Raw genomic sequence first — 26878 nt, 5'->3', positions numbered from 1 at the left:
TAAGAGAGAAACTCAAAAGAAACTGGATTAAACTAGAAAAAAACTTACTTTAAAAAGGGTCATCAAAACTGAATAAATTACGTTAATTTATAATACTTCCTCACCAAAAGATTTTTTTTGTTTTCAAAAAGGTCAAAAACCAAAACAAATTACGAAACTTAAATTATTTATTTCAAATGCTCAAATTAGTTACTTTAAATACTAAAAGTAAATCAAATAACTAATACAGAGCAAACAAGAAAAATTAAACCAAAACCTGGAAAGGATAAGTCATTATTACCTAACCTAGAGACCAAACTACAGCCTACTCCCTACTCCTAAAAAGACCTAGATAAAACATTTGGTATAAAATTATCCTTCCCTGCTATGTACCTAATTTGAAGGTCATATTCCTGGAAAAAGAGACTCCACCTAAGCATACCTGGTATAGGCAGTAAAACTAATACACGATCTCCAGGCTTAAAGATACGAACCTTAATACCTATGTCATAATTAGACTTCATCACAGACTGACTTTTATGCAAATTCTCTTGAGCAAAATCCCAAGCTCTCCTCAGTTTCCCCTGTAAATTAGAAACAAAATCTAATATATTAACTTCAAATGTCTCTCCTTCCCTACGTTCTCTTACCACATCAAGAGGACCGTGTATACTATGGGCAAATACAAGTTCGAAAGGAGAGAAACCCAAAGACTCATTAGGTACAGACCGTATAGCAAATAGGGTATAAGGAACCTCCTTATCCCACTCATTACCCGTTTCATAACAAAACTTCTTTAATACAGACTTCAGAGTTTGGTGGAACCTTTCCACCAGACCCTGACTCTCTGGGTGGTAAGGAGAAGAAGTAACATGACTAACACCAAGTTCAACCATTTCCTTTCTAAAAAATTTACTTGTAAAATTGGTGCCACAGTCTGATTGTAAAACCTTTGGATTGCCGAACCTGGTAAAAAATCCAATTAATGCTTCCACCACTTTCTCACCCCATATACTCCTCAGAGGGATAGCCTCAGGAAAATGCGTCACCCTATCTACCACGGTTAGCAGATATTCATTACCTCCGCGCGTTCGCGGAAGAGGGCCTACTACATCTATAACTACCTCCTTGAAAGGTTCACCTACTGAAGGAATGGGAATAAGAGGGGCTTTAAGGATCTTTTGATTCGGTTTCCCCACAATCTGACACACCTTACAAGATAAGACATGTTTCTTAACCTCACGACGCATCTGGGGCCAAAAGTAATGCCGTGCCAATTTCTGAAAGGTCTTCCTAACCCCGAAATGACCCGCGAGGTTATGTTCATGACAAAACATATAACAACTTACTCCTATACCTTTCCAGCACAACTAGCTGCCGAATTACTTCTACCTGGTCAGCAGGTGCATTAACTGACCTACTCAAACAGTAGAGCGAACCTTCTTGTTTCATAAATACAGGTTTAGAAAGATCACTACCATCACTAAGTTCCAAATGATTGAATTCATCTCCTTGGGCTTCCTTAAAAACTTTTGCATTCCAATTGATGACCTGAAAAGATACATTATATGGTCCTGAAAAGATAAATTATGATCATAATTATCAATGTCTACATCATTATCATTATTAACACCAGTTACAATGTCAGTCACTTGTCCATTGATTAACTCAGCATCGAGTTCTACATCCGTGAGGTCAACCTCTTTAGACCGAGAACACGTCACTACAGACACAGGATTCAATGAATCATCTATGCTTATCTGGTCACCTGCCAGGTCTATCAAAGTCAAAATAGGCAATACATCACATTCAGCCTCGGTGGCTAAATCATTGACAAATATAATGTCTACATCAGGAATACGCGAAGTATCTACTATGGCCAAATTAACCATACTCTGAAAATTCTTAGTCTTCAAATATAACTCTTCCAGTGGATACAAGGCCACCGTATCAGGAAATCCACCCAACAAGACAAAGTTCTTATTCTTAGGGACAACACCCTCAGGAACTGACCTCCGCAATATCAACGACTGAGCGGCACCAGTGTCTCTTAAAATCCTCACACCACAACCAATTTGCATAGCGCTATCAACATAGACGGTACCATCATATATATACTTCTCGAATCTTAGTCATTTTGACTCCTCCCTCTGAGGTTGTTTTGCTGATACCCATGTCATGGGTTCTTTATTCTTTCCAAAAAATTTATGGCGCGCAAAGCAGTCTGCCTTAAAATGTCCACGGCAGTAGCACCAAAAACAAACTACATCGGACCTCGAGGACCTACTATCATTACTACTACTACCGTTCCTACTGCTATTTACAAAACTACATGCTTCGCTACCATTAATTTTATTGTCATTTTCATTCTTGCCCTTTCTTCGGTCACCAACTGAACTGTCAATAAAGGTAACATGACCTGACTGATTCTGGTTATTCCTCCTCCAACCGTTACCTCGAGGAGGGAACCCCTTACACTAACCTCTTTCACACAGTCCTGACGATGAGCAAGGGAGTACTCATCAAACGCGATAGCGATCTCTTGAAGCGAATCTAATTTAGGTTCATCTAAATTAATTTTTAGTTCTCTAGCAACCATTCTTTTGAACTCTTCGACTAAAACTAATTCTTTTAATTCCTCAAAAGAGTCAGTCTCCTTAGACTTAAGCCAATCATCAAGGAATTGTTCCTTTCTCCTTGCAAACTCAACAAAGGTCATACCGAGTTCTTTCTTAAGGTTACGGAACTTCTGTTGATAAGCCTCCAGAACCAAATCACATACCTTAAGGATAATGGCCTTGACAGAATCATAATCTGCCGACAGATCCTCGCTTACAGTGTTATAAACCCTCTGAGCTTTCCCTTTTAATTTGCACTGACCCATAGTGGTCCACATATCCTTGGGCCAAGACATTTTCCTTGCTATTCGTTCAAACGAAATAAAGAAATCAGGAACATCTTCCTCATTGAATACTTGCATTAACTTCAAAGCACTCATTAGCTCAAAACGATTATCATGGTTATTATTATTATCATTACTATTTTTATTATTGTTAAGCTCACGCATTCGCAACTCAAATTTTCGCTCTTTTTCTCACTCTTCCGCCCTCAATTGCAAAGTTTTATATTCCATCTCTTCAAGCTTAAACTCCTGAGAAAGGATACTCAACCTTAATTTGCTCACCTCCTGGCTATCTGAATCCCCTATCTCCTCGTCACTACCATTGTTTATAAAATCCAGATCACTAAACGTTACGGCTTCCTTTGCATTACCTTTACTACTCTTAATAGCTTTAAGGACTTCACGCAACAACTGACCATTCCTAATGTCTGTTGGTAATCCTAAGTTCAAGTACTCTGCTAAACACCACAACTCATCTCTTTTAAGATAAAAAATCTCCTCCTCCCAGTCAGAGCCAAAAATAGCGCTGCTGCTTCCTCAAATTTATCCCTTACTAAAGGAATCTTCCTAAACCAAGGCAGAAGTACCAAAAGAATAAATAGGGTAATTTTCCCCCAACTACCCAATTCTCCCTGTCACACCTCTCCAAGAAAATCTCCCAAAGGTTGGAATGTCAGTCAGGATCCTTTCACGGTCGCCAAATCTTTTTATGAACCTCACGATGGTCTGAATTTAAGGTTCTTTTGGACCTGATATTTCAGATCAGTACCATAAAAAGATTATGATCCCTGACAAACCAACAATCAAAGAGTACAATCTCAGAAAGGATACAGCAAACCACAAACTAAAGATTAACAATAATTTATTACTTCAAAACTTAGCATAACAAAAGAACCCCCCTGAAAACTGAATAATGGGGGGAAAAGACAACAAGCTCACACAATACCAAATCAGTCACTTTTTCAATCGCCTACCTAACTAACATGCCAAGGAATAAGAGAAAGTAAACAGTGGAAGTAAGAAAAAACACTCTTTCCCTAACATACGATAGATGGAGATTCAAAGGGGGGAAAACCTTAACCTATATCTTAACCTAAATCTTCACAAATCATTTTCAACAAAGTACATTGTACTAAATATATACTCATATAACCGTATAAAACATGAATAACTCAATACGTAGAGTCCATAAAGTAACACTCAAAACCATCCAAGGACGTCTTCATACAGTTAAATGCCAACGCTGTCACCCTTATTTTCGTGTAAAAGACGTCTTTACTGAATAAGGGTTGCTGCTCCATCACATGAAGAAAATAGATTAATAATGCTAATAATGATAAAGTGGGCTTACTCTTATCTGCCACTAGAGGACCTCCTCACGACTCCAAGGGCGCAGTGTTTAGGCAGAGGCAGGATATTTAAGGGCGTATATTACGCTCGCACTATGGGCCATTCACGAGAGCAAATGCTTAGCTCTACTCCAGCAATGAAAGTCTGTAGAAATCCTTGGTGAGGCACAAAGTCCAAGCCTCCAACAACAGGCACCAAGCAATTCAGCTTCGGACAAAGGGCACGAGAACAGGGGGTCACTCTCTAGTGATGCAACAAGATGCGGGTGTGCTAAAGGAAGTATCCTCTACCCAAATAAAGGCACTGCCGTAGACTGCCAATAAAATAGCACACTGGTTCTTCTACAGTGGAGCCGAGTACAGAACTCCTGAACAAATGCCACAAGGCCCCCTCGAAAGCTCCGGGAGAGGGTCAAAATATGACATGGCACACATGATGAAGCCAAACAACCATCACAAACAAGAAAAAAATAATCAATCTTCATGGGTGGAGTACCAATATAAACTAATGATAACCATAAAGGAGAGTCAAAACACACATATCCAGCATTAAGAGAAAAACTCAAAAGAAACTGGATTAAAAAGGGTCATCAAAACAAATAAATTACGTTAATTTATAATACCTCCCCAACAAAAATATTTTTAAAAATTTTTTTTACAAAAAAATTAAAAACCAAAAGAAACTGCAAAATTTAAATTACCTATTTCAAATACTCAAATTCGTTACTTTAAATACTAGAACTAAATCAAATAACTAATAGAGAGCCAACAAGAGAAATCTAACCAAAACATGGAAAGGGAAAGTTATTAATACCTAACCTAGAGACCAAACTTCAGCCTACTCCCTACTCCTAAAAAGACCTAGATAAACCATCTGGTATAACATTATCCTTCTGTGCTATATGCCCAATTTGAAGGTCATATTCCTGCAAAAAGAGACTCCACCTAAGCATACCTGGTATAGGCAGTAAAACTAATACACGATCTCCAGGCTTAAAGATACGAACCTTGGTACCTATGTCATAATTAGACTTCATCACAGACTGACTTTTATGCAAATTCTCTTGAGCAAAATCCGAAGCTCTCCTCGGCTTCCCCTGTAAATTAGAAACATAATCTAATATATTAACTTCAGATGTCTCTCCTTCCCTATGTTCTCTTACCACATCAAGAGGACCATGTATGCTATGGGCAAATACAAGTTCGAAAGGAGAGAAACCCAAAGACTCATTAGTTACAGACCGTATAGCAAATAGGGTATAAGGAACCTCTTTATCCCATTCATTACCCGTTTCATAACAAAACTTCTTTAATACAGACTTCAGAGTCTGATGGAACCTTTCCACCTGACCCTGACTCTCTGGGTGGTAAGGAGAAGAAGTAAAATGACTAACGCCAAGTTCAACCATTTCCTTTCTAAAAAATTTACTTGTAAAATTGTTGCTACAGTCTGATTGTAAAACCTTTGGAATGCCGAATCTAGTGAAAATTCCAATTAATGCTTCCACCACTTTCTCACCCCGAATACCCTCAGGAAAACGTGTCACCCTATCAACCATGGTTAGCAGATATTCATTACCTCCGCGCATTCGCGGAAGAGGGCCTACTACATCTATAACTACCTCCTTGAAAGGCTCACCTACTGAGGGAATGGGAATAAGAGGGGCTTTAAGGATCTTTTGATTCGGTTTCCCCACAATTTGACACACCTTATAAGATAACACATGTTTCTTAACCTCACTACGCATCTGGGGCAAAAAGAAATTACGTGCCAATTTCTGAAAGGTCCTACTAACCCCGAAATGACCCGTGAAGTTATGTTCATTATAAAAATATAACAACTTACTCCTATACCTTTCCGGCACAACTAGCTGCCGAATCACCTCTACCTGGTCAGCAGGTGCAGTAACTGACCTACTCAAACAGTAGAGCGAACCTTCTTGTTTCATAAATACAGGTTTAGAAAGATCACTATCATCACTAAGTTCCAAATGATTGAATTCATTTCCTTGGGCTTCCTTAAAAACTTTTGCATTCCAATTGATGCCCTGAAAAGATACATTATTATGGCCCTGAAAATATAAATTATGATTATAATTATCAATGTCTACATCAATATCATTATTAACATCAGTCAAAATGTCAGTCACTTGTCCATTAATTAACTCAGCATCGAGTTCTACCTCCGCGAGGTCAACCTCTTTAGACCAAGAACACGTCACCACAGACACAGGATTCAACGAATCATCTATGCTTATCTGGTCACCTGCCAGGTCTATCAAAGTCAAAATAGGCAATACGTCATATTTAGCCTCGGCGGCTAAATCATTGGCAAATATAATGTCTACATCAGGAATAAGCAAAGTATCTACTATGGCCAAATTAACCATACTCTGAAAATTCTTAGTCTTCATATATAAGTCTTCCAGTGAATACAAGGCCACCGTATCAGGAAATCCACCCAACAAGACAAAGTTCTTATTCCTAATGACAACACCCTCAAGGACTGACCTCCGCAATATCAATGACTGAGCGGCACCAGTGTCTCTCAAAATCCTCACACCACAACCAATTTGCATAGCGCTATCAACATAGACGGTACCATCAGATATATACTTCTCGAATCTTAGTCATTTTGACTCCTCCCTCTGTGGTTGTTCCGCCGATACCAATATCACGGGTTCTTTATTCTTTTCAAAAAATTTACGGCTCGCAAAGCAGTTTGCCTTAAAATGTCCACGGCAGTGGCACCGAAAGCAAACTACATCGAACCTCGAGGACCTACTATCATTACTACTACTACCATTCCTACTGCTATTTACAAAACCACATGCTTCGCTACCATTACTCTTATTGTCATTTTCATTCTTGCCCTTTCCTCGGTCACCAACTGAACTGTCAATAAAGTTAACAAGACCTGACTGATTCTGGTTATTCCCCCTCCAACCGTTACCTCGAGGAGGGAACCCCTTACCACTAACCTCTTTCACACAGTCCTGACGACGAGCAAGGGAGTACTCATCAAATGCGAGAGCGATCTCTTGAAGTGAATCTAATTTAGGTTCATCTAAATTAATTTTTAGTTCTCTAGCAACCATTCTTTTGAACTCTTCGACTAAAATTAATTCTTTTAATTCCTCTAAAGAGTCAGTCTCCCTAGACTTAAGCCAATCATCAAGGAATTGTTCCTTTCTCCTTGCAAACTCAACAAAGGTCATACCGTGTTCTTTCTTAACCCTGGATAGGTACGGTCCTCGGACACCCCTTTAAGGGTATACTCGGACGCGAACGACCCCGACGCCAAAAAAAATTCTTGACAAATCAGTTTTTGCAGTAACCTCCTTTTTTCTTTTGCCAAAAAAAACTTCAATGAATGCTTAAAACAACTGTAAAGATAAATACTACTCATCTGCAGAAAAACTATTTATTATAAATATTTTAAAAAATTAAGTAGAAAAAAAAAGACCTGACATAAAAATTCATAAAAAAAAAGTTTATACATATATACACAAATCCTTTTAGGAATTGATTCTTGAATGTTTAGGACACATCTTGATGTATTTTGGATGAAGTCAGACCCATGGAGGTGAAGATCTGAAATGAGAAAAAAAGGGTAACTTTTTTTGGCCAAAAAAATTTGTCCAAATTTCATGAATTTTTTTGGGTACCCAAATGAAATAGGAAGTGGCTAATTTTTTTTAGGGAATAAACATATGTTACCCTAAAATAGAAATATGTAAAAAAATCTTCATTATTTTGTAAATTACATTTATATCAGGGGCCATATCTAAAGGTAATTTTTTGAGTACTTAGAAATTTCGTAAAAAAATACATATATTTAATATATATTATATGATATTTATGCAGGTAAATATATACCAAAATATCACAAATTCTATAGGGAACAAGAATATATATAGATAGGGCAGCTTACGCTTCGGATATGTCCACAAAATGGCTGCCAACCACACTGACTCAGACTCCCTAATCTGCCACTTGAAATGTAGGAAGGGTATGTCAATTTCAAGGTGTTATTTACTAATCTAATTATTATTGGATATGCATAAAAATTGTATGGTGGGTTGCTGGATAATTGTCGATTATTTTACGACTATAAAATTAAAATTCTGACCCAAAAAAATTTTTTGAAGGGAAATAAAATCGAAAAAAAAATGTAAAACAATATTTTAGCTAAAAAAAACTTGATGATATTCAATCAAAAAAAAAGTAAACAAAATTTTCCGACAAATAAACATCTAGAGGAATCATTACTCTGTGATAGTTCCTTAGTACGTAGTAATTTTGAAAGAATTGGGAAAAAACGAAAAAATGGCAATCACCGGAAAATCGAACACATACTTATATATACGCCATATCTGGCTAAAAAAAAGATAGGCATGGGTAGTCAGATCATCTAGAAACACTTTCCAACACTATAAAAATATAAGTTTTGCGACACTACTTGCCAATTCCTTACGGTAACATGACTAAGCAAAAAAATGCAAAACAAATAAAAAGGGGCACTCGCGGAAAAATCGCTAACATTCTAATATACGGCATTTCAGAAAAAAAAAATTCAGCCACGTGCTAGGCAAACCATCAAGGCACATTTTCCGACAAATAAACATCTAAATGAATAATTACTCTGTGATAGTTCCTTAGTACGTAGTAATTTTGAAAGAAATGGGAAAAAACGAAAAAATGGCAATCACAGGAAAATCGAACACATACCTATATATACGCCATATCTGGCTAAAAAAAGAAGATAGGCATGGGTAGCCAGATCATCTAGAAACACTTTCCAACACTATAAAATTATAAGTTTTGCGACACTACTTGCCAATTCCTTACGGTAACATGACTAAGAGAAAAAATGCAAAACAAATAAAAAGGGGCACTCGTGGAAAAATGGCCATTCTAATATACGGCATTTCAGAAAAAAAAATTCAGCCACGTGCTAGGCAAACCATCAAGGCATATTTTCCGACAAATAAACATATAAATGAAATATTACTCTGTGATAGTTCCTTAGTACGTAGTAATTTTGAAAGAAATTGGAAAAAACGAAAAAATGGCAATCACAGGAAAATCGAACACATACTTATATATACGCCATATCTGGCTAAAAAAAAAATAGGCATGGGTAGCCAGATCATCTAGAAACACTTTCCAACACTATAAAAATATAAGTTTTTGCGACACTACTTGCCAATTCCTTACGGTAACATGACTAAGCAAAAAAATGCAAAACAAATAAAAAGGGGCACTCGCGGAAAAATCGCTAACATTCTAATATACGGCATTTCAGAAAAAAAAAATTCAGCCACGTGCTAGGCAAACCATCAAGGCACATTTTCCGACAAATAAACATCTAAATGAATAATTACTCTGTGATAGTTCCTTAGTACGTAGTAATTTTGAAAGAAATGGGAAAAAACGAAAAAATGGCAATCACAGGAAAATCGAACACATACCTATATATACGCCATATCTGGCTAAAAAAGAAGATAGGCATGGGTAGCCAGATCATCTAGAAACACTTTCCAACACTATAAAATTATAAGTTTTGCGACACTACTTGCCAATTCCTTACGGTAACATGACTAAGAGAAAAAATGCAAAACAAATAAAAAGGGGCACTCGTGGAAAAATGGCCATTCTAATATACGGCATTTCAGAAAAAAAAAATTCAGCCACGTGCTAGGCAAACCATCAAGGCATATTTTCCGACAAATAAACATATAAATGAAATATTACTCTGTGATAGTTCCTTAGTACGTAGTAATTTTGAAAGAAATGGGAAAAAACGAAAAAATGGCAATCACAGGAAAATCGAACACATACTTATATATACGCCATATCTGGCTAAAAAAAAAATAGGCATGGGTAGCCAGATCATCTAGAAACACTTTCCAACACTATAAAAATATAAGTTTTTGCGACACTACTTGCCAATTCCTTACGGTAACATGACTAAGCAAAAAAATGCAAAACAAATAAAAAGGGGCACTCGCGGAAAAATGCCCAACATTCTAATATACGGCATCTCAGATAAAAAAAAAGACATGCACATGTTAGCCCAACCATCAAGGCACACTTTCTAACACATAAACATGAAACAAAAATCAATAATATACGGCAATTCCTTACTACGTAGTAAATTTTTACAAATATTGAAAAAAAAACAGAAATTGGCAACCGCAGTTAAATACCCAATATACCAATAACTACGTCGTATCTGACAAAAACAAAATCACGCCTGGGTAGCCAGATCATCTAGACACACTTTCCAACATTAAAAAAGCAAAAGTTTTACGACACTATTTCGCAATATCTTACGGAAAAATGACTTGGCAAAAAAATGAAAAAAAATGAAAAAGGGGCACTCGCGGTAAAATGGTCCTCGTGGTGATGAACGACCTTTTAACTAAAAAAAAAAACATGCACATGGTAGCCAAACAATCCACCAAGACTTTCCACAACTGATAACCTATACAAGTTGCACCATTCTACGAGAATTTCATAATACGTAATAACTTTGATAATTATGCAAACTACCTTAGAAGGGTAAACTCGGACGCGAACGACCCCGTCGCGTCTCAGAAATCGGGGAAGGAGTACAGCTACAGCAATGCACATCTGGACACTACTAGAGCGTGTAGGGGAGACACCTCCTGCAGGTCGATCACCCACAAATTCAGTCACGGGGGTGAGTCACGTGAGAAAAACCTGTTTTTTTTTGACGCTCGGGGTCGCGAACGACCCACCGTACCTATCCAGGGTTAAGGTTACGGAACTTCTGTCGATAGGCCTCCAGAACCAAATCACATGCCTTAAGGATAATGACCTTGACAGAGTCATAATCTGCTGACAGATCCTCGCTTAAAGTGTTATATACCCTCTGAGCTTTCCCTTTTAATTTGCACTGAACCATAGTGGTCCACATATCCTTGGGCCAAGACATTTTCCTTGCTATTCGTTCAAACGAAATAAAGAAATCAGGAACATCTTTCTCATCGAATACTGGCATTAACTTCAAAGCACTCATTAGCTCAAAACGATTATTATGGTTATTATTATTGTCATTACTATTTTTATTATTGTTAAGCTCACGCATTCGCAACTCAAATTTTCGCTCTTTTTCGCACTCTTCCGCCCTCAATTGTAAAGTTTTATATTCCATCTCTTTAAGCTTAAACTCCTGAGAAAGGATACTCAACCTTAATTTGCTCACCTCCTGGCTATCTGAATCCCCTATCTCCTCGTCACTACCATTGTTTATAAAATCTGGATCACCAGACATTACGGCTTCCTTTGCATTACCTTTCCTACTCTTAATAGCTTTAAGGACTTCACGCAACAACTGACCCTTCCTAATGTCTGTTGGTAATGCTAAGTTCAAGGACTCTGCTAAACACCACAATTCATCTCTTTTAAGATAAAAAATCTCCTCCTCCCAGTCGGATCTAAGTAAAAATAGCGCTGCCGCTTCCTCAAATTTATCCCCTACTAAAGGCATCTTCCTAAACCAAGGTAAAAGTAACAAAAGAATAAATAGGTTAATTTTCCCCTAACTACCTAATTCTCCCTATCACACCTCTCCAAGAAAAAACTCCCAAAGGTTGGAATGTCAGTCAGGATCATTTCACGGTCGCCAAATTTTTTCATGAACTTCACGATGGTCTGAAGTTAAGGTTCTTTTGGACCTGATATTTCAGATCAGTACCACAAAAAGAGTATGATCCCTGACAAACCAACGATCAAAGAGTACAATCTCAGAGAGGATACAGAAAACCACAAACTAAAGATTAACAATAATTTATTACTTCAAAAATTAGCATAACAAAAGAACCCCTCTGAAAACTGAATAATGGGGAGAAAAGCACAACAAGCACTCACAACACCAAATTAGTCACTTCTTTAATCGCCTACCTAACTAACATGCCAAGGAATAAGAGAAAGTAAACAGTGGAAGTAAGAAAAAACACTCTTTCCCTGACATACGATAGATGGAGATTCAAAGGGGGGGGGGGGAACCTTAACCTATATCTTAACCTAAATCTTCACAAATCATTTTTAACAAAGTACATTGTGCTAAATATATACTCGTATAACAGTATAAAACATGAATAACTCAATACGTAGAGTCCATAAAGTAACACTCAAAACCATCCAAGGACGTCTTTATACAGTTAAATGCCGACGCTGACATCCTTATTTTCGTATAAAAGAAATCTTCATTAAATAAGGGGTTGCTACTCCATCACATAAAGAAAATGAACTAATAATGCTAATAACAATAAAGTGGGCTTACTCTTCTTCGCCACTGGAGGGCCTCCTCACGACTCACAGGGCGTAGTGTTCAGGCACAGGCAGGAGATTAAAGGGCGTATATTACGCTCACACTACGGTCCATTCACGAGTGCAAATGCTGAGCTCTACTCCAACAATAAAGGTCTGTAGAAATCCTCGGTGAGGCAAAAAGTCCAAGCCTCCAACAACAGGCCCCAAGCAATCCAGCTTCGGACAAAGGGCACGAGCACAGAGGGTGACTCTCTAGTGACGCAACAAGATGCGGGCGTGCTAAAGGAAGTATCCTCTACCCAAATAAGTGCAATGCCGTAGACTGCCAATACAATAGCACACTGGTCCTTCTACAGTGGAGCCGAGTACAGAACTCCTGAACAAATGCCACAAGGCCCCCTCGAAAGCTCCGGCAGATGGTCAAAATAGTATATGGCACACACTATGAAGCCAAACCAACATCACAAACATGAAATAAAAGAAACAAACTTCATGGGTGGAGTACCAATATAAACTAATAAAAACCATTAAGGAGAGGCAAAAGACCCATATCCAGCGTTAAGCGAGAAACTCAAAAGAAACTGGAATTAACTAGAAAAAACTTACTTTAAAAAGGGTCATCAAAACTGAATAAATTACGTTAATTTATTATAATTTACACACACACACACACACACACACACACATATATATATATATATATATATATATATATATATATATATATATATATATATATATATATATATATATATAAGATGAATCTTATGTTAGAATACAATACAGGAAGTGCAGCAATCCAAAAAGTTCATAAAGATAGTGTGAAGATTCCGATTGAGAAAGAAGTTAGACAGGGAGACCACATCTTTCCTAAATTATTCACAAAATTTAGATTGAGAAAATGTAGGAATTGATATCGCCGATGTATACCTTAATAAGTTAAGATTTGCAGAAGATATACCTTTTTGTATTGAATCATGGGATAAATACCAAAAGTTGATTAAAGACCTGAATAGAGAACGCAGAATTAGGACTGAAAATGAATAGAGTAAAACTGAGATAATGTTCAACGAAAATGCAGAGACAAAAAATGAGATTCATGAACGAACCTCTTAGAGATTGTAATGAATATACGTACTCGGGACAGACAGTGTTTCCCCAGGACACGAGACGAAATTAAAAGAAGGATGATTATGGGATAGAGAGACTGACAACCAAGTTAGATTATGAAACATAAAAAAATCTCCTTCTCCAAACAAGAAAAGTATTTAATCAGATGGTCCTATCATTATTATTTCATGCATCAGAAAATTGGAGCCTTACCAAAGCTTTAGAACATAAGCTACTCACAACTCAAAGATCTATGGAAAGAATAATGATGAGAATAACACTAAGAGACATAAAAAGAACAACAGGGATACGAGAGTAAACTAAAGTAGAGGATATCCTATCAACATGTAAGAAAATAGATTTACATGGTCAAAATATCTAATGAGAATGACAGATAATAGATCGACATTAAAGATAGAAGAATGGGTCCCCACAGATTGCAAAAAAATTGGGGGAAGGAACAAAAGACGATGGAGTGACTAGCGGGATGTTACAAAAACAGACCACACACCCTTAATCAGTCTTAACAGACAAATAGTCCCAGAGCACAAACTTTCCCTCTACTTTTAGATCTAACTTGGTTCTTGGTTAGAAGGAACAGTAAAACACAACGTAACTTATTATCTGTTTTCCTTACAACAAAAACACTTAATACAGAACTGATCTGTATTCAAATAACCCCAAATACTTATTATAATCTATCGGTAATCTTTAATTCCTAAAACTAAAGTTATAACAAACAACAATAAAACAAACAAAACCTATCATTCAAAATAAAAAAAAAAATCCACATTCATATAAATCCGAAGGAAACACATAAAAAACCCTTTAAATTACACCTACACCAGAATAAAAGCAAGTATATAAGTGTTTAAAAAAGAGTATATATATATATATATATATATATATATATATATATATATATATATATATATATATATATATATATATATATATATATATATATATATATATATATATACTGTATATAGTGGAATTTATTAAAGATTTCCCCTCACCCACTCCCAACAGACATAGACAGACATAAATTGGAACAGTTATTACTATTTCCCTACATGGGTACCATCAAGGGTTATGCATGTTTCCCGTTGTTTTATGCAGCTCTGGAAACCATGTTTTCAAAAGTCGGTGAGTTGAGCCTTAAATCATGACATCACCTTAGAAAGCAGTACATAAATCCATGTCAGGAATAGAAGGGAGTTGCGGTAAAATTTCATAGCCACAAGAGTGTGCTTCTGTCTGGCGATATGCGAGCTATGGACTGGAGTATTGTCTTGCAGAAGTCGGACTCCTCTGGTTAGTATGTTGCGCCTTTTGAGTCTGATGGGTTCTCGCTATTCAAGTAGTTGTGAACCATAGCAAGTCCCAGTAATTTTAATACCCTTGGCCAAGAAATCCGTCATCACTACTCCGTACTGGTCCCAAAAGACGACAAACATGACCTTTCCTGCAGAGGGTTGCACACTTGCCTTCTTTGGGGCAGGCGAGTTAAAGTACTTCCACTGCATAGACTTTAGTCTCAGGATCGTAGTAATGGACCCATGATTCTTCCTGGGTGATACGTCTATAAAAAAAGGCTTCCTGGTTTTGTTCACATGTTCAGAAGTACCTTTGAGCAATCCACTCATTCCTGCTTTTGAAAGGAGTAAGGAGCCTAGCAATCCACCGTGCAGACACCTTATGCACATGATACTGACAGATTTTTTTTCACAGACCCTACACTTATCTTCACATTTTGGGCTAACTGATGAACAGTTATATAGCGATATTCCAAAATGGCAGCCTGTACTTGATGGATGGTCTCTTTATCAATGGATAAATGATGGTGTCCAGGAACGGGTACTGTTTCGACAGATTCTCAGCTACACTTGAACTGGCTATGTCAGTGTTTTACAACATCATATGATGGGGCAACATCTCCCATTAGTTTATTTCATTTAATAGAATGTTTGCTTCGAACTGCGACCTTTAGAATATAGAAACCTGATCACTGTATGGTACGCGACTGGGTCCATAATAACATATTACTTCTCTCTAACACCTATAAAAAAAAGGAAGCCATGTGAGTTCAATGCTGCAGATTATCATGTGACCTATGCAAATATAACATTACACAGGTGAAATTTCAGTCAGATATGATAATCGTAAGTAGGTCAGGGGAAATCTCTAATGAACGCCCCTTACGCATACAAACACATATACATACATACATATAAATATATATATATATATATATATATATATATATATATATATATATATATATATATATATATATATATATATATATATATATATATATATATATATATATATATATATATATATATATAGTATGTGATGAATTTTGCACATTTTGTTGTGTTTTTAGAATCAAATAAGCCATATATTTTAATACATCAATGTCTGGATTCTCTTACAGACCTTGGGACCAGAGCCCCAGGTGAAACCACTAAAAGACAATAGCTTCTGACCGGCCGGGAATCGAACCCTGGTCCACGAAACTTGTATGACAGTGATAATACCATTCACCCACGAAGAAAGATAAGAAATCAATGACAATTCTTCTGTGCATATACCTGTCGAATTCAGGTTTTTTGTACTTACAATTGAAATCAACCCATCTTCACCATCGTAGCCACCTGGTATGTTTGTACTTGGCATTCGATTATTGATAAATTTTGCACATTTAGAAATGTTTTTTCATATTGAAATAACCCATATATTGTGATTCATTAATGTTTGCATTCTATTACTGACCTTAGGATCAGAGCCGTGTGACAAACCACTCATAGATAATACCTTCTGACCGGCCGGGAATCGAACCCTGATCCACGAAACATGTATGACAGTGAAAATACCATTTAGCCACGAAGAAATATAAAAGTCAATGACAATTCTTCAATACATATACCTGTCGATTTCAGGTTTTTTGTCCTTAGAATTGAAATCAACTCATCTTCACCATCTTAGCTAATTAGTATGTTTGTACTTGGCATTCGATTAATGATAAATTTTGCACATTTAGACGTGTTTTTTTTTATTCAAATAAGCCATACAATTTAATATATTAATGTCAGGATTCTCTTGGTAGGTCAAGTAGTTGTATCCGTGAAGAGAAGTGTCATAGGTTTGGGAAAGTAGGACATAAAACGAATAAGCGTATCTAGGCATTAGGAGCATATTTCTGGTATATTGAGATACGGCATCGTAGTAGTGAGCGTAAAAAAGAGAAAGTGGTAAAGTGTTATTGGTGTGGTATGACTGGTCATATAGCAAGTGGGTGTAGGAGTAATTTTGCAAATGTGATCTAGCTGTGCACTAGCACTCCTATCTCTCAAATTCTGATTCCCTTGCCTGAATCCTGCATGTATCCTTACAGGTATTCCTAAATTACTCGCCCTAACACTTCTATATATTACACTGTCAGATACCTTCGTTAGCCCTCTTAAAACGGCATCTCTAAAACTACCAAATTCTGGCAGACTTTCCTCCATTCCAATTCTTACGCTCACAGATTTACTTTTCTTTTATACACCTATCCAACTTGTAATGCTTAGTTATCTCTAAAATAATACCCCATGTTAATCTCTCCAAAACGTTTTCTCCTTCAGTTACAAATTAGTACTCTCATACCAAAAACTTCTTTATTAGTTCCATATTCTCATTTATGCCTTTGTCCCCATACTTCTTCCTAGCTAACGTTTCCAACTGACAAACATACATAAATATCATTTCACCCACATTCATTTGCGCCGCAACAAAATAATTTTTCCACCTATATTCAATATTTCATCTTCTCAATTATTTTCTTTTCCACGATTTTATATTCAACATCCCCTACACTCACTATCGCGCCAAAATCAAACTTTTATTCTCTAGTCTTGGTTAATGCCCTTGCCTCTGTACCTTGGGCTTCCACTGTCCTAGGTTAGAGTTCTCTTGCTTGAGGGTACACTCGGGCACACTGTTAAATATTCTATTTTAATTGCTAAGTATTTCTCATGTAGTTAATGTATTTCCTTATTTCCTTTCCTAACTGGGCTATTCTCCCTGTTGGAGCCCTTTAGCTTATAGCATCCTGCTTTTCCTACTAAAGTTGTAGCTTAGCAAGTAGTAGTAGTAGTAGTAATAATAATAATAATAATAATAATAATAATAATAATAATAATAATAATAATAATAATAATAATAATAATAATAATAATGCATCGACAACAAATATTCTGTCAAATATTCTTCTAATTCCCTAACCCAAACTCTCTTGCTATAATTATACTTAGCCAGACAAAACCTTTCACACTCCCTAAAAAAAAGTCATACACATCTTTACTACTATGTTCATTATAACTTTCACACTGGGGAATCTCTCTCATAAACGCTGTCTTACACACTTCCTCAATTTCATTCTCACTGCCATCATTAGTTTTAAATCCCTTCCTGTTTACTTCTTCATTCGAATACAAAGAATCTAATTCCACACTCAAATATCTATCCTTAATCATTCTCTTCTTACCTTTTTTCTCACCACTTTCACCCATTCATGTTCATCCTCACTCTCATCCTGACCTTTTTTCTTTTCTTATTCACACTACTTTCCTGTTATTCTTCATCTCACCTTTCTGTTCATCCTTACAATGCTTATTACCATAATCTTCACTATCACTAACACTTCCTTCACCATTACCACTTACCGTGGTCTTTTCTTCCACAACCACTACTAGCTCTTTACCCTAAACATAGGCTACTCCTTTGACTGCACCTTTACTAATGAAAAATTTCCTCATTTTAATTACTGACCCCATCATAGCTTGCATTCGTTCCTCATTCTCCTGCATCCTTATTTCAACATCATCTTCCACTCTTTCTACATCTCCCTTTAGCGCTTTCAGTTCATTTCGCATCTGCTCATTCTCACAGCTTAACCTCTTATTCTCTAACAACAACTTCTTGTCAACTGCCTACTTCTCTTCTCGTTCCTTACTTAACCGTAGTTCCTCCTTCAAAACTTACGACGAAAATTTCACACATGAAAATTCCTCCCAGAAAATTCCACCCGCAAAAACTTCACTCATGTGAAACTCCACATACAAAAGCTTATTCCATAAATGTTACTTTGTTTCATTTATTTATTTATTATATCCAGTGAAAATTTTTTTTCATAAAATTGAGATTAAATTAAACATTATCATTTGTATAATATGGTAAATAGAAACAAAGATAATGTCAAAAAAGAAAAATGATCTTTGAATCAGTAGAAAATATAGAAAACGCAGAATTATATTTATAGAGTTTAATGCATTTAAATTAGTTCAAATCAGTTCTTAATTCAACCTACATCATATGATGATATAAACAGATATAACCATAAAATTTGATTCAGCCATGCAAGTTACATTCTATACCCTTTAAAAATTCTATTATGCGTGACGGTTCGTAATTTCCTACTAGATTTATTTATTTTTCTTTTCTGAACCGCGTCTCCTCGTCTTAAATGAATAATTTTAGTTTGGGTAAGAGCCTTCTCTTTTTGGAGTGAAGACGAAAGTGCTCACAAATTTCATATAATTGTTCATCCTCGATATGTCCTTTAGAGTGTGTCTATGTATGTATATTCCACATTTCGAAAGGGAAAAGTTGTGTAACTCTTCGTCTCCGTTCCCCTCTTTCACTCTGAACACCAATATAAGTCTGTTCAAAATAAGTAATGAAATCCGTAGGTATATCTTCATCACCGGAATGAAGGTCAAAGCAACTCACAACAAAGCCAAAGTAGTAAAGCATTTCATTTTCAATGCACATGAGAGATCAGTTATTTTTTTTTTTTTTTTCATAAATCTTGTGCCAGCAGGCCTAAACTTAATGAAAAATAAAATAAATATTCTGATATATCAGTTCTTACAAACACTTATGTGAAGGCATTGTGCGAAGGTAATTCAAAATGCATGAAACAGTGTATTAGTTGACCTTTTGGACTTGAATCAAAGATAGCTATAAAGGGGCTTCTGGAAGTCGCTTCTTGTTTATTAGTTAACAGTGCAAAAATTTTGCGAAGGGTGTAATTTTCGTGAGTGGAATTTGCTATTGGGGAAATTTTCGTGGTTGGAATTTTCTGTAAGAAATTTTCGAGGTTGGAACTTTCGAACCACTCCATTATCATTCGTCTTAGATCTGATTCCTAAATCGTAGTTCAGTCCTTCTTCCACCAATCCAGCTTTCAGTCCCACATCGGAGGTCCCTGTTGGGGCGCCAAAATAATGAGGCGGGATGTTACAAAAACAGACCCCACACCCTTAACCGCATTCAAATAAACCTAATACCTATTAGAATCTATCCTTAATCTTTGACTCCTAAAACTAAAATTATATAAAAATCCAACTAAACTTGACATTAAAAAACAAAAAGACATTCGCATAAATCCAAAGATAACACGAACAAAACCTTAAATTACACCCACACCACAATCAGAATAAGTATATAAGTTAATGTGGCCAGATATTTGATATATATATATATATATATATATATATATATATATATATATACTATTATATATATACATTAAACAATAATAGATGTAGGCGTTTCTAGTCCACTGCAGGACAAAGGCCTCAGTTATGTACTGTACTATTACAGCTCTTGTCATTTTGAAGAGTGATTTAGCCTATTTTTCCTTTAAAAAATCTAGATTCATTATCTGAAGAATACATACACAAAAGACATACAAAGTTTTGATGAGGAAGAGGAGACAAATTCTAAGGTTTTTACTACTTGAAAGAGGTGCAAAAATGTATGGCTTGTATTTCTATAGCCTTTAGAAAGTATAATTTATTCGCCAATGCATTTCCCATTATTGGTATTGCATAACAGGATGTAGTTGCAATATCTGCAACACAAGTTGAGTGCAAGCGCTAGTTACTATAAGAATCACCTACAAACATTTCTTGGTGCTGAGCATATAGACGCAATGGTATTAATTTTGGAAGGGGAATTCTCTAGGCTACTTACATGAATCAGCTATGAATGAAGCTGTTTAAAACATTGTTGCTAACAAAAACACAATGTCTGAAAAATTACCCATTTTTGTAAAATTCAGTTTTAAAACCCACATGGCAATAAGTTACTTTTCACGTGCGAATTCATAACACACATATGTACGCGCATACATACATACATACATACATACGTATACACACACACACACACACACACATATATATATATATATATATATATATATATATATATATATATATATATATATATATATATATATATATATATAGGCCTATATTTTTTTTTTTTTTCATCATCAATACGCCTATTAATGTGTCTCGGTTAGATTTCTCTCAGTCGTCTCTATCTTGAGCTTTTAAATCAGTACTTCTCCATTCATCATCTTCTACTTCACGCTTCATAGTCCTCAGCCATGTAGGCCTGGGTCATCCAACTCTTCTAGTGCTTTTTGGAGCCCTATTAAAATTCCTATGAACTAATCTCTCATCTACCCTCACCATGACCTCAACCAAATATAGTACCGGAGTAATCTCTCCTATAGTTTCATATCAAATCCTGTCCAGTCATCTAACTCCCAATATTCTTCTCATGACTTTTTTTCAATTCCACTAAATCTGTTGGATATTCTTCCATTGTCATACCATGAATACATACAATAACAGCGATTTCACGAAACTGAAATATAGCAATGATTTTTATATGTAATTTCAGGCAATTTGATTTTCAAATCGTACTCATCCTAGCCGTTGTCTGATTTTATTTTTTATTTTTTTTTTATCTTTCATTAAACTCCAATTCTAATGATCCTGTATTAGAGATCATAATTCTTAAATATTAAAATGATTCTACCGGATCGATCTTTTCTCCTTCCAATGATATTTCATCTTCAATTTCATATTCCGGTCTCATCATCTCTGTCTTTCTTCAATTTACTATGAGCCCAACCTCATATGATATTTTATTCATTCTAGTATGCAACCATTGCAAATCCTGTGGTGTTCTGCTAATAAAGACAGCGTCATCGGCATACTTTAGGCCCTGGTTTTGGCACTATGGCTTGTGACTGGGAACCAAACATATAATGTTATATATAATACTACCGGCAAACTCCCTTGTTTGCTTTCACATTAAAACTGTTACACTTTAAAATACTAATACATGAATTCTGAGGCAATCAAATAGCTCCCAGACAGCAATTTATAAAACATTGGATATCCAAAGGTCTCTCGAGTACACTCAAAATTAACTAGGTAATTACTCTTTTGTATACTTTATGACTTACTACAGCTCTTAATAGGATACGAGCGGAATCTGATTTTAAACAATGGTGACTGGAATAATACACTCTTTACAAAAATAAATATATTCTATATAAATGACAACACTTTTCAAGAATTTACATAATAACAAAATAAGTCACTCAAAAAAATTAAGTCTAAACTAAACTTACATAAGGACAAAAATTTTATGATCTTAAATTATATGAACACTTAACTTTTAATGTTAAATCTGAATAAACCTTAAACTAAGAGAAAAGAAATACTGCAATGAAAATTATACAAAAGCTTGAAATTAAATCTGAATAATACAATATTCAAGTTTGATAACCAGATCACGATACAAACTTAACCTTCCTGCAGGGCCAGTTACCAAACTTTACACAATACCAACACTCACCTTAATACAATGTGTTCAAAATCACCGTTTCGTCTAACATATCTTTTCGACACATGATTTGCTTTGGGGCACAGAGTCACTTAGGAGAGGGAACACTATACCTACTGAACACTTTAAGAAAAACACACTTGGCTGCATGCGAAAGGGAGAGAGGGGACGTTATCTTCCTTAAGGCTGTGATTCTCTATCTCTATGTCTAACCTTGGTGTTACCTTTATATATGAAATTCAGTAACTTTGAGAAGACTCCAAAAGTTCTGGGAAGCTTGGGGGCCTTTGTCTAAGGGGGTCAGAGTTTCAAACTAGATAAAAAGGGCAAGAGACGAACAAGGGGTTTTCAGGCAACTCCCCGATGTACACCAAAGCACCCACGAGACGACTCTCCCAGCTAGCCACGCCCACAATTTATCCCCGAAATAGTAAAAAGATAAGATCCTATAACTAGTTCCTTCGCAAAATTTCTAAAGCAGATATACAGAATTTTTCAAAGCACATGTTACTCACCATTCTCTCTCAAACATGACACAATACCTCATGAAATATAAAAGAACATCACATAAGTCATTTTTCATATCTCGCACAAATCCCACAGCACTCTCAAATAGATTAAGTAAGACCTCATACCAAACATACGGGAAAAAAGAAATTAATTTTTAAAAATAACGTAAATTTACATACACTAAATTGAATAAGGAATTATTATCATCATTATTATTATTATTACTTGCCAAGCTACAGCCCTAGTTGGAAAAGCAGGATGCTATAAGCCAAGGGGCTCCACTAGAGAAAATAGCTCAGTGAGGAAAGGGAACAAGGAAAAATAAAATATTTTAGGAAGAGCAACAATATTAAAATAAATATCACTTTATGAACTATATAAACTTTAACAAAACAAGAGGAAGATAAATAAGATATAAGATAGAACAGTGTGCCCAGATGTACCCTCAAGCATGAGAACTCTAACCCAATACAGTGGAAGACTATGTTACAGAGGCTATGGCACTACCCAATATTAGAGAACAATGGTTTGATTTTGGAGTGTCCTTCTCCTCAAACCGCTGCTTACCATAGATAAAGAGTCTCTTCTACCCTTACAAAGAGGAAAGTGGCCACTGAACAATTACAGTGCAGCAAGAAGAATTGTTCGGTATTCTCAGTGTTGTCAAGTGTATGAGGACAAAGGAGAATATGTAAAGAATAGGCCAGACTATTCGGTATGTGAGTGAGTGGGAAAAAGGGAAATTGAACCTTAACCAGAGAGAAGGATCCATTGTAGTACTATCTGGCCAGTCAAAAGAACCCATAACTCTCGAGTGGTAGTATCTCAACGGGTGGCTGGTGCCCTGGCCAACCTACTACCAATAGAATTAACAACGAAAGTCTTACGTAATTTACATAACACATCTACGTCTACATGAGAGGAGCTCATTTTAAGAGCTGCTACCTTCTCTTCAATGTACAAATAAAATATAAATAAAATCATTAACAAACTGCTGTATTTACTCTACACTAGACCATCTTTGTAAGATAGCTCCCCCCAAAAATGATTCTTCATTTCAGGCCTGAATCCATCGATTCAGCCCAAGATAAATAATCTGCAACCACGGATTTTTTCTCATATTGAAAAAAGTTACAGGATTATGATCCAAATACAATGTCATCTCAATCTGTGGTTGATTCATGAAGATAAAAAAACATGTTCATCGCTGCGATCAGCGCCAGCAGTTCCATTCCAACTGTCGAATTGACTTGTTGCTGCTTCTTCAGCTTTGATGACATAACACACATAGAGTGAAGAATTCCTTCCTTATCTTCTTGCAATAAGACAGCTCCCATACCGGTAGCCGACGCATCCACTTGGATATGGAATTTCTCGGTTAAATCCAGTGCCAACTGTATCGGTTTTGAAGTTGATATGGCCTTCCTCAAATTTTTCCTTTTTCCTGAAATCTCGATATGGTAGGTCCAGTCACTACTTCCCTGCAGACTCCGGAATGGTTCTGGGAACTCGTTGGCCATAGGGAATCTCCTTTCCAATGCATAGAGCAACACCTGCGGTCCTACTGTATACTGTTTGTTCGTACTCTCCATACCAAACCTTTTCTTCGTCATTCCTTAACTCATTTTCACGTCTTCTAAGGAAAATTTCCTTATCTCGCCAATCTTTTTCCTCAAATCCTTGACGTTTCCTTTGTCTGTTTCCTCTCGATCCTTCCCTTTTCCTGTCAACATAAACTTTAGTCCTTTGCAGAAGGGTCCTACAACCCATCTGTTCTTACTCTTCCTACCAAACCTTTTCTTCGTTCGTTTTTGACTCAACGTCTTCATACCTTCTAAGGAAAATTTTCTCATCTCACCTATCCTTTTCCTCAAATTCTTGACATATTCTCCTTCCGTTTCCTTTCGGTCCTTCCATTTTTCTGCCATCATTTTCTTCTATCGTTTCCTAAAAGGTTCTCTTCGTACTTCTCTCTGAAGTAAGGGAGCTTCCTTCATGCAGTTGTTAGGTTTTTCAGCGGTCTGACATATGTGACATACATGGCAAAACTGGCTCAAGTCCTTATGCATGCCAGGCCAGAAAAAGTGTTTCATTATGTTCTTCGTCATCTTCATTATCCCAATATATCCTGTCTCGTGCGATATCGCGATCATCTGTTTTCTCAATGGTCCAGAAATTAATATCTGCCGATATATCCCACATTTAGCATTCCCAGGGATATCTATGCTTCCTAATAAGCAACCCATCCTTAAAATAATAACAGGTCGGAGACTGCTGTGCCTCCGTCTCGTCCACTGCAGGGTACAATAACTCTGTTAATGTTGCATCCTTCCATTGCAATCCTATTAGTCTTTGCCTACTCACTTGTCCTACTTTTAACGTTGAATTTTCTACTTCCAAGTTACTCAACCTCTCGAATTCCAAATTCTCTTGTTTGCTTTCACATTAAAACTGTTACACTTGAAATATTAATGCACGAATTCTGAGACAGTTACATAACTCCCAGACAGCAATATATAAAACACTAGATAGCCAAAGGTCTCTTAAGTACACTCATAACAAAACTAGGTAATTACTCTTAAGTATTATTTATGACTTACTAAGGTTCTTAAACGGATACGAGCGGAATCAGATTCTAAACAATGGTGATTAGAATAATACACTCTTTACAAAAATAAATATATTCTATATAAATTACAACACTTTGAAAGAATTTACATAATAACAAAATAAGTCACAAAAAAAATTTAAGTCTGAACAAAACTCAGATTGAAACAAAAATGTTATGATCCGAAATTACATAAACACTTGACTTTAAACGTTAAATCTGAATAAACCCTAGACTAAGAGAAAAGAAACACTGCAATAAAAAATATACAGAAGGTCGAAATTAAATGTGAATAATACAATATTCAAGTCTGATACTTAAAAATAGATAACCAGATCACGATAAAAAAACATAACCTTCCTACAGAGCCAGTTACAAAACTTTTCACAATTTTTGACAATCCATTTAGCATTCTAAATGCTGTTTATAAACCTTAATGATACGTTTTTTCTTTTGCCTATGGTCTGTTGACCCATACACTGTCAAGGACACACACTGTTTCTTTTAGCTGGTAGAAATATAAAGGATTTCATAACTATACGCTTAACCGTTCATTTGGATATTTTACATGTATTCTACAAATGAAGAGCTAAATGTTATAGAGAGTAAATCAAAGTGCACAAATCAAGCTACAGTATAATCAAGAGACAGACATATAAGGCAGATCAAATCTTGAAAAGATTCCAAAATATTGACAACAATCAACATGATTTATAAAAGGTATTCTTTTTTTTATTGAATTTTCGATGAGCTTGCATTTTTTCCTCATTCTACTGCATATATTTTCGGACTTTAATCATATTAGTAAGAAAATGGATTCAGTGTCTGTTTGTAACATTTCCATTTTATGTGTTTTATTACGATCCAGTTTATTGTTTAATGCCCTTTGAATGTTAAGTTATGCATGATATAATTGCCTGCCATATGTATTGTTACCAAACTCTACATGCTGCATCTTTTGGGATAATCAATGTTGAAAAGCATATTTCAGTGGAGCGACCCTCCCCCCCCCCCAAAAAAAAAAAAACAGTAGGAAGTATATTATAAAGATTTTTGGATATTCATGCTTTAAGTATTAATTACAGAATGAGAGAGGCAGGCAATGGGGGATGTTTAGAATGGTCGTAATTATAAAACACTAGTTGGGGTCAACATTATATGAGAGGTGACAGTTTGGTTACATACTACCTCCTCTATCAGCTAGCCAATGCAGCCATGGGTGATAACAACATTAACCACCATGACTCTTACAGTAGACGTGCTCAAATCGTTGCCATGCATGGAGCTGCACTCAGCATCAGTGAGATAGCTTGTGTAATGGGAACATCAAGAACAGCAGCTCCCCTTTAGTTGCGCCGACACCAAGAGCTGGGAAGCATTAGAGATCATCCCAGAACTGGACGACCAAAAAAG

Source organism: Palaemon carinicauda, chromosome 33, assembly GCF_036898095.1.
Source record: "Palaemon carinicauda isolate YSFRI2023 chromosome 33, ASM3689809v2, whole genome shotgun sequence".
In the NCBI taxonomy this organism is placed as follows: Eukaryota; Metazoa; Arthropoda; class Malacostraca; order Decapoda; family Palaemonidae; genus Palaemon; species Palaemon carinicauda.
This window is presented reverse-complemented; position numbering follows the sequence as displayed.